Source organism: Tupaia chinensis, unplaced genomic scaffold (genome assembly GCF_000334495.1).
Source record: "Tupaia chinensis unplaced genomic scaffold, TupChi_1.0 Scaffold138910_1, whole genome shotgun sequence".
In the NCBI taxonomy this organism is placed as follows: domain Eukaryota; kingdom Metazoa; phylum Chordata; class Mammalia; order Scandentia; family Tupaiidae; genus Tupaia; species Tupaia belangeri.
In genome coordinates, this window is record NW_006198801.1 from 1,497,716 (window position 1) to 1,507,688 (window position 9,973).

The 9,973-nt window shown below is 50.0% G+C and overlaps 1 long non-coding RNA gene across 1 annotated transcript; it reads left to right on the top strand.

Moving 5' to 3' along the window:
* The first annotated feature begins 1,224 nt into the window (after window positions 1-1,224).
* Window positions 1,225-1,760, top strand: LOC114004597 (uncharacterized). The gene is made up of 2 exons (XR_003546711.1): window positions 1,225-1,356; window positions 1,460-1,760. It is a non-coding gene; the product is annotated as an uncharacterized LOC114004597 (long non-coding RNA).
* The last annotated feature ends 8,213 nt before the right edge of the window (window positions 1,761-9,973 follow it).

The following is a 9,973-nucleotide window of genomic DNA, read 5'->3' on the forward strand; positions in this document are numbered from 1 at the left end:
AAAGTATTGGTACAATGTGGCTTCTCAGTACAAACTAGCTAATTTGGTACTAATTAAGGAAAAGATTAAGCAGGTAGTTATCCCTAGCCTGTAAATGAGAGCACTGTGTTGGGGCTCTTTGTGAGAATTGCAGGCAGAGTTTCTGCAGTGCAGATCTTAGTGTCTTGCAAACAGTAAGTGGTAAATAATATCATTATAGTGGTCCTGCTAATTTGGTGCCAGGCATTGTTCTAAGCTCTCATTTAATCTTGCACTCCTATAGGGTAGATGCTCCTTAATGGATGGGGAAATGGGTACACAGAGATGTTAAGTAAGTTGTCCAAAGGCACCCAGCTCTTTTTTAGAGAGAGATTTTTGATACAGAGAGCATGTGCTTGCCCAAGAGACAGAAAGTGAGACATCACCCTCTCGGGGGGGATGGCCACGCCGCAGTCCCCTCTCCATTCTCCTCTTGGGATCCTGGGCACACATTCGCATGCACATGGCATGAGTTTCAAGCCACCAAGTGCAGGACTCAAGCCGCGGTTGACTACGTGGGAGTCCAGCAACGTAAACATTATGCCATCTGCTGGTCCTGGGCACTCAACTTTTAATTAACTGACCTGAGATTTGAACCTAGGTCTTGCTCCAGAGTCCATGTGTTTTCGTTTTGTTTGTTTCCGTGTGTGTTTTTATTTTGTTTGAATTTGGTATAGGGTGCATGCTTTCACAGGAGAGAAAGACAGAGAAAGTGAGAAAGCACTCTCGAGGGGGGATGGCCATGCCACAATCCCTTCTCCATTCTCCTCTTGGGGTCTTGGGCATGCACGCACATGCACCCAGTGTGAGTTTTAAGCTGCCACGTCCGAGACTTGGGACCAGCAGATGGCATATTGGTTACGTCACTGATCTCCCACGTAATTGACCATGGTTTGTAGTCCCAGACCCAGTGACTTAAAACCCAGAGACTGAAAGACTGGAGGACAAAAAAGCAGTAAAAATTGTTATGGACACTAGAGACAAAGTGGAAGGAGTGTGGGAGGGGAAGAGGAAAGGAAATTTGGGGGAGAAAATAGAGAGGTAAGACACTTGTGGGACACAGATATGGTTTATTACTTGTTGATGAGGACGTGTATAGTATTCCCAACTGGGCTGGACTGAGGTGTATATCATGCTGAGTAAAGTCTCTTTACGATCTAAATGATGTATAATGAATGTATTAAAAAAAAAAAAAAGCTGCCAGGTTTGAGACTCGAACCATGGTCGACTACGTGGGAGTCCAGCCGCGTAGCCATTATACAATCTGCTGGTCCCAGTCCCTGTGTTTTTTAACCTTTGTACATGACCTCCTCTGTGTTCATAACCTGGGCCCGGAAGGTGTCTAGGACCAGTAGCCATTATACAATCTGCTGGTCCCAGTCCCTGTGTTTTTTAACCTTTGTACATGACCTCCTCTGTGTTCATAACCTGGGCCCGGAAGGTGTCTAGGACCAGTTTGAATACCTAGCCTGGTCTGCCTGAAACATACCAGGCACCCATGCCAGTGCCCTGGATCTAACCAGTGGGAAGGGGATCGCTCGTTCTCAGCGAGCGCAAACATATGCTCTATCACGAATAAAGGAAAAATAAGTACAGAGTTTTGGGGGCCATGGTGGGTGGCTGGAGGTTTGTATCCCTCTCCTCCCATGTTGACCCTGGTCTTGCCTCTTCTTGACAGGTGTGTCCAGCATCATGGCCTCCTCCCAGTGACTGCCAGTGCTAATAAAGACGGGTTGACTTTGCCTTTGTCTCCTTGTTGGCTTCCTGCCTCTGCCCCTCACCCACCAGAGGGAGCCCCGGAGCAGCCTCTGTCTCTGCTCTGGCTGGGCTCCCACCCTTCCCGTGGGGCTTCTGTCTCTCCTTGGCTGCCTCCACGTCCTCCCCTGCCCCACCCAGCAGTAGACCTTCCACTCCACCCCCACCTTCCTGACCTGTCAGGTCGCAGTAGGGAGGGAGCTGTGAGTCAGCAAAGAGGAGTGTGTGCAGGAGGTAGGCGCCCAGCCCTGGAGCAGCCCAGCAGCCTCTGGGGCCTGGGGCGCTTAGAGGAGTGTGTGTGGGGGGGGGGAGCGGGGGGGCGCTGGGCCTGTCCTGCCTGCCTTGGATTTTTGTGACTCAGCCCATTGTGTGTCCCTGGTCCAATGACTCTGCCTCTCATCCTCAATTTCCTCCTCTGTGGAAGGGGAGAGTAATGGACCCCTCTGAGAGGTGTGAGGATTCCACAAGCTTTTTCCAGTAAAGGTCTCAGACTGGGCCCAGCTCTTAGAAAATGTGAGCAGTTGTTCATTTCAGACTCACTCGGAGGGTTTCCAACCAGGTTGCAAAGTGGCCCTCAATACGCTTCTATTTAGAGAAGCTGTGAGACTATCAGGATTTCCTTTACTCAGAACAAGGCACCAGACGGAGCTGGCTGTGGAACAGCGGAGACGTGCTGCCCAGGGGAGCCAGATCCCACGTGGCCGTGGTTCGAATCTCCAGCTCTGTCCACCTGAGCTACAGGGCACCGGCAGGTGCTCAGGATCCCAGGGGCTGGAGGAAGGGATCACAGTGTGAGCAGGCCCTGTGGGGAGCGCTCGTCTCTCATCCGCACACACGCGCATGCTCGGGAACTGTAACAGTCCGAAGGACGTCGTCCTCGTTCTCCCACTTTCCAGCCTACTCCCCTTATTTGTGTCCAGGGCTCCCAGCTCATGTGACTGATCCTTAGCAGGATTGGTCCTGCTCTCCGTTTTACAAGAAGTATTCCTGGCACTCTAGCAGAGTGACCTGAGCAGGTGTCTTCCCCTCTGGGCCTGTTGTCTGCAAGGTGTGGGGGTAGGGACAGCATTAGTCCTGCTCTGCCCCCACCCCCACCTCCCTGGGGTAATGGAGGAAATGAAATGTCACAATAGGCATTCAGTCCTTGGCGTAGCTTGGCGGCTGCCCTGAGCACTCGGTTCACGGTGAACCCTGTGCCTGCCGGTGTGCCCTGCCTGTGAAGAGGGCAGGGGTGCATGCCGCACACCACCCACCCTCCCTGCTGCCTGCTCACTGGCACTCATCCCTACATTCCTCTGACGGCACTGACAGCCTGGGTGGAGCACACACCCTTTGCCCTAGGTTTCTGACCCGAGCAGGAGCCAGGAACTAGGAAATGTCCAAATCCTGGGGACGGAACAGAAGGAGTTGTCTGCAGCTCAGCAGGAGTCAGGTCATAAAAGGGAGGACTGGAACACTGCTCGCCACCACCACCACCCCGCATCTTGTGCAGATCAGAAGCAGGCACCCCCTGTGGTGGGGAGAGCACCCAGTCCGCCACTAGGCACGTGCCCAGCCTGCACAACTGGACATGGCTACTCAGCAGGGGAAGAGGAAATGACCTTTACCTTCTTTGGGAGTCACAGCTCTTCCTGCTTGGCAGGTCTGCTTTCTCCAGGAGCGTCATCCTTGCAGCAGGTCTGAGGGCTGACTCTGGAAGACTAGCATGCAAGCTCCAGTCCAGGGTCTCTGGGCACGGTAGTCTGCCTGTCTGTGCCTCAGCTTTGCAGCTGAGGAGAGGAGCTGCGCCCTCCACGTGGGTGGTGGTGAGCCCATGGTTGAGGAGCGCTCTGCTGTCGTAAGGGATGAAAAGCTGCCGCCAGGTTCAGGTTCCAACCTGCTGATTGCCTCTCCTGCTGGGCTCAGGGCTGCTGTGTCGGCTGCTGTGTCAGCTGCTTGTATGTCACCTCCAGGCCGTCCAGTGTCTTGTCCGCTGTGAGACCACTGCCCCCTCTAGTCTGCTTCCCCAAGGTGGCATTACCAATGGGATAGATACAGCATTTAGGAAATCCCAACTGAAGTCTGGAAGGTTCTAAAGAGTGGTACAGACATGGTCAAACCTAAAGCTGCCACCAGGGTCCACTGACCATACCCCTTCACGAAGAGCCCTTTCTGGTCCCTTCATGGCTCCTCACCCCTCCCCTACTGCCTCTTGCACCTTCAGTAGACACGTCAGCATTATTATTAGTCTGTCCATGGGTGGCTGACAGGAAGTGGCCCCAAGGCTGACAATTAAAGGGAGTCTTTATTTTTTTTTCTTTATGAGAAAGGAAGACAGAAATAGACAGTTGGGCACCTCCAACGGGGTCTTTTTTTTTCTTCGAGAGGTTTTTGCTATAGGGTGCGTGCACTCCCCAGAAAGACAGAGAAAGCGAGAAATCACCCCCCCAGGGGGGATGGCCACACCGCAATCCCTTCTCCATTCTCTCGGGATCTTGGGCATGCACACACACGCACCCAGCGTGACTTTAAGCCACCGGGTCTGGGACTCGAACCGCGGTCAACTACATGGGAGTTCAGCAACATAGCCATTACACTAACTGCTGGTCCCTCCCAAGGGGGTCTTCATGCAGTGATCCTACCCCAGTTTTAAGCCAGCCTGGATCATGGACACACACGTGTGTGGCATACACAGCAAGACCTTGGTATGTGAACCAGGCACCCTTCCCGCATGTTCCAGGATCATGGGCAACCACGTCACTGTTGTGCTATCACAGCAGGCTAAAGCTCTTTTTTTTTTCTTTCTTTTTTTTTTTATATTTATGAGGTCCAGCAGATGTGTAATGGTAATGCCACTAGACTTCCATGTTGTAGACCATGGTTTGAGTGAGTCTCAGACCTGGCTACTTGAAACTCACACCGGGCACATGTGTGAGCGTGCCCAAAATCCCTAGAGAAGAATGCAGAAGAGATTGCAATGTGGCCAGCTCCCCTGGGGGATGATTTCTTGTTTCATGTCTCTCTGGCAAGTGCACACTATAGCAAAAAAGATTGCAATGTGGCCAGCTCCCCTGGGGGATGATTTCTTGTTTCATGTCTCTCTGGCAAGTGCACACTATAGCAAAAAAAAAATATGAAAAAAAGAGAGACCATTATTTAATTGTATTCTAATTTTATTTGTTACTACTTTTTAAAAATTTGACCAGAGAGAGAGAGAGAAAGAGAGAGGAAAAGTGAGAAAGAAACCACCAGGCCCAGAACTTAAACCACAGTTGACCATGTGGGAGTCCAATATCCCAAACACCATGTCACCTACTGGCCCCAACCTAGAGATATTTTACCAGTATTCATTTACTGATTCTGGTCTCTTTGCCAGAGAGGCAGAGACAGAGAAATAGAAAGCAAAAAGTCACACCCCCCAGGGGGGATGGCCATGCTGCAATCCCTTCCCTATTCTCCTCGGGATTTGGGGCATGCATGCACATTCACCTGCCATAAGTTTCACACCTTCAGGTCTGGGACTCGAATTGCAGTCAGTCACGAAGGAGTCCAGTGGCAAAACCATTTCGCCATCTGCTGGTCCCACCTTTTTCTTTTAATTTGCCAGAGGGCAGTCATGCTCGATAGACTGGAGAGAGTGAGAGGGACCCCCTTGGAGGATGGTGATGCTGCAATCCCTTCTCCATTTTTCCCTCCTATTGAGATCTCGGGCATGCACACACACACACGTGCCTGGAGTGTTTTTCAAGCCACCAGGTCTGGAATTTGAACCACACAGTCAGCCATGTGGGATCCAGCAGCCTTCACCACCATGCCACCAGCTGGCCCCAAAGCTTTTACTTCTTTATTTTTTAAAGAATTATGTTTTCAAACTTTATTATATATTTATTCTGTTATTTATTTTAATTTGATCAGAGTGAGAGAGAGAGAGAGAGAGAAGGAAAGCAAGAAAGCAAGCTGCCAGATCCGGGACTCAGACCGCGATTGGCCATGTGGGAGTCCAATGCCCCTAACTACCACGCCACCTGCTGGCCCCAAAGCTCTTACTTAAAACCTCATTGGCTGGGGTCACCTGCTCTATCTCTAAGCTCTTGGTCTAGGAGTTTTCCCAATATCCACCAGGAGCAGGTAGGGAACTGGGAAGATGGGCAGATGGCCCAACACCAAAGAGGCCATTCCCCCTAGGCCAGAACAGGCCCAGGAGAGTTCTAAGTTAGTTCTCCAGGTCAGGCAGGAAGAGGCCACCCTGCCCTGTCCCTGCCTAGATTTGGAAATAGCCAACATACGTGGGCGGGGTAGGGGGGGGCTTTGGCCCGAGCTTGCTACTGCCTGGGCCTTGTCCCTGTGTTGTTTGCTGTCGGATCCCTTCACAAGCCTTTGGGAGAGGTGGAGAAAGGACTCACAGCTCCCATACCTGGAGGAGCCAGGTCTTGTAATCCCCACCCCCAAAGCCATCGGACTATGACAGAATCCACTCCTTTCACACAGTTGGCCAGTTCCTGCTCTAATCTAACTCAAATCCTTACAACTGTTTCCTTCAAGTCTCCCATTTCAGTGAAGTTCTTCACACTTCCTCATTGCTTGGGCCCAAAAGCTAGACCAGTCTTGATTGTCCCAGCAAAGTCAAAGTTATGGTAGTCCCATTAGCTCCACTTTCTCCAGTGTCCCCAGACCTCTGTCCTCCATGCCTTCTCTGGCTGTATTCCAGCCCTAAGGGTCCTCCTAGGTCTGGACCCTTGCAGCAGCCGCCCAGTAGCTCTAGGTTTCTTTTTCTTTTTCTTTTCTTTTTTTTTTTTTTTTTAAGTTTTTGTATTTTTAATTTTTATTTGTTTATTTTTCATTTATTTTTTTCTCCAACCAACTTTTATTTACAAAACCCGTTAGCTCTAGGTTTCTACAGTCTGTTCCTCTCGTGCAGCCAGAGGGACCCTGTGGCCAGCTGAGTTAGATCACAGCCCTCTCTGGCTGAAAACCCTACCTTAACTTCGCATTGCTTTTAGAATGAAATTGACATTCGGGGGAACAGCAGTTGGTGTAATGGCTATGTCGCTCTGCACTCCCATGTAGTCGACCGTGGTTCAAGTCCGGGACCAGTGGCTTAAACTCACGCCAGGCGTGTGTGTGTGTGTGTGTGTGCCCAAGATTCCAAGAGGAGAATGGAGGAAAAGGGATTGTGGCATGGCCATCCCCCTGAGGGGTGATTTCTTGTTTTCTGTCTGTCTCTTTCTATCTTTCTTTCTTTCTTTCTTTCTTTCTTTCTTTCTTTCTTTCTTTCTTTCTTTCTTTCTTTCTTTCTTTTTAGAGGTTTTTGCTATAGGGCGCATGCGCTCGTCAGACAGAAAGAGACAGACAGAGAGACAGAAAGCGAGAAATTGCTCCCCAGAGGGGATGGTCACGCCACAATCCCTTCTCCTCCATTCTCCTCTCGGGATCTTGGGCACGCACGCACATGCGCCCTGCATGAGTTCTAAGCCACAGGGTCCGGGATGCGAACTGCAGTCGACTACGTGGGAGTCCAGCGACATAGCCATTACGCTAACTGCTGGTTCCTGTCTCTGTCTTTCTGGCGACTGCATCATGCACCCTATAGCAAAAACCTCTCTTAAAAAAAAAAAAAAATCAAATTCTTCACCATGGCTTTTAACTCTTTCATTCACTTATTTACCAGACAACTGCTTCAAAGACTAGACAGCAGCAGCCAACAAAGATGCTCTTGGGGTGCCGGACCCCCACATGGTTGCCCATGGTTAGAGTCTGGGACCTGGTGGCTTGCTTTCTCACTTTCCCTCTCTGTCTTTTTGGTGAGTGTATGCGCCCTATAGCAAACATTAACAATAATAATAAAGAAAAGAAAAACATGCTCCCTACTTCTGGGCTCATATTCTTGGGGCAGAGACAAGATGCAATACATAATCATTTGTGATTTGCTGCTGCAAGGGTCCAGCGTGTTAAATGGTGACAAGAACCATGGACAAAAATTAAGCAGGTTTTCGCCATAGAGCATGTACACTTGCCAAAGAAACAGTCAGCGAGGGAAAGTGAGAATCACCCTCCCAGGGAGGTGGTGGCCATGCTGGAATTTCTTCTTCTCCAGTTTCCTCTTGGAACTTTGGACATGCACACACACACACATGCCTGGGGGGATTTTCAAGCTCTCAGGTCCGGATTCAAACTATGGTGGATCTTGTGAGAGTACAACTCCTTAACCACCATGCCACCTGCTGGCCTTAGCAGGATGCTATTTTAAATAAGGTGGTCAGAGAAGGTGGTCAGGGAAGCTCTTACTGAGGGAGGCATTCTTCCTGGAAACCGGGAGCCCAGGGCCCTGATGATCCAGTGTCTGGGGCAAGAGTTTCGGGTAATGGTAACAATGTATACCGAGTACAAAGGTCGGGCTGGAGCTGGTGTCTGGAGCTGGTGTCTGGAGCTCAAGGAATAGCAAGGAGGCCCTGGAGCTCCTGAGAAGTGGGAGGTGATCTGTGAGGGGAATCCGGATGGAATTTGACCTTTTTAAGTCAGGTTGAAGCCCCAGGGCTTTGAGAGTCAAAGCTGGGCTGACCAGCTGTGGATAGGGCAGGGCAGATTCCTGCAGCTTTTCCATCTTCCCTTGCTTGACATTGGGGCATTCTGAGCCGGGAAGAGTGACACCATCTGACACGGGTTCACAGGCTCCCACTGGCTTCTCACGGGAGAGGATGCAGTGGCAGGTGACAGGAGGCTGCTGCAGTGGTCCAAGGAAAGACAAGGCGAGGGTGGACAGAACCACGTGGGGTCACAGGGCAGTGGAAAGTGGGTGGATTCTGTATAGACACTGAACATGGAATGACCACGTTTCCTGAAAAAGCAAATGTGGAGTGTAAAGACAGAGGAGTCGAGGATGACTGTTCCTGAGCAGTTGGAAGGATGAAGTCGCTGTTAACTGAGATGGGAATGATTGTAGTAGGGTGGTCTGGGTTGAGGGAAGATCAGGAACTTGGCTTTGAACATTTAAATGTGAGGTTTTGGACCCAAATGTTGGCACAGTGATAAGATAGACCCACAAGAAAAGAAGGTTCCCAGTTCACATCTGAAGACTTCCCTGAGTACACCGGGCACGTGTGTGCCTATGATCTGTGCTGATGGGAGCTAGGGTGCGGTTGCAGTGTGTGGACTCTGTCAGGGGCTATGTGTGTATCTCTGTCTTGTTCTGTTTTTCTTGTCCTCTCTCATGGAATAAATAAATAAAAATGTTTAAAAATTGAGATGCACATTAATGTAGCAATATCATTTATCTGTACATTATTTGTTTGCCTCTCCTCACTACAGTGTTACTTGAAAAGTGACCAGGCAGGAGGACCAGCAGTTAGCGTAATGGCTATGTCGCTGGACTCCCATGTAGTCGACCGTGGTTCGAGTCCCAGACCTGGTGGCTTAAATCACGCTGGGCGCGTGTGCGTACATGCCCGAGATCACGAGAGGAGAATGGAGGAGAAGGGATTGCAGCGTGGCCATCCTCCCTGGGGGGTGATTTCTCACTTTCTGTCTCTCTGTCTCTGTCTTTCTGGTGAGTACACGCGCCCTATACCAAAAACTTCTCAAAAAAAAAAAAAGTGACCAGGCATTGTCTGTCATATAGATGTTCAATAAATGTTGAGTGAATAAAGACAGACAAGTCAAAACAAAACAAAACAAAAAACAGAAACAAAAACCCTCTCTACCTTCCCTGTTAGCCAGTACCTAACATTTCATATTGTGAATCCTTCAGGTAGGTCTTTGTTCAAACCATGAAGCCTACCTACCCTGAGTACTTTACATTCCAGCTCATGTTTGATTTTCCCCCCCTAATACTTACCACCTTGGAATAGACTATATGCTTCTTAGTATACAGGTGTTTTCCCTTTACGGTTTTTGCCATAGGGTGAATGCGTAGTGGGAGAGACAGAGATAGTGAGAGGGGAAATGAGAAATCCTGTCCCCTCCCTACCCCATGTCCACAATGCAATCCCTTCTCCATTCTCCTCCTGGGATTTTTGGCATGCATGTACATGGGTGTGCCTGACATAAATTTCAAGCTGCTAGTTCCAAGATTCAAATGGTGCTCAACCATGTGGGAGTCCAGTGCCACTATGTCCACCTACTGGTCCCCAAGTTTTTGTTTGTTGGTTGGTTTTGGTGTGTGTGTGTGTTTTAATTGCTGGGGGGAGTGCATGTGCTGGGGTGGGGTGGGGGGGGGCATGGAGGG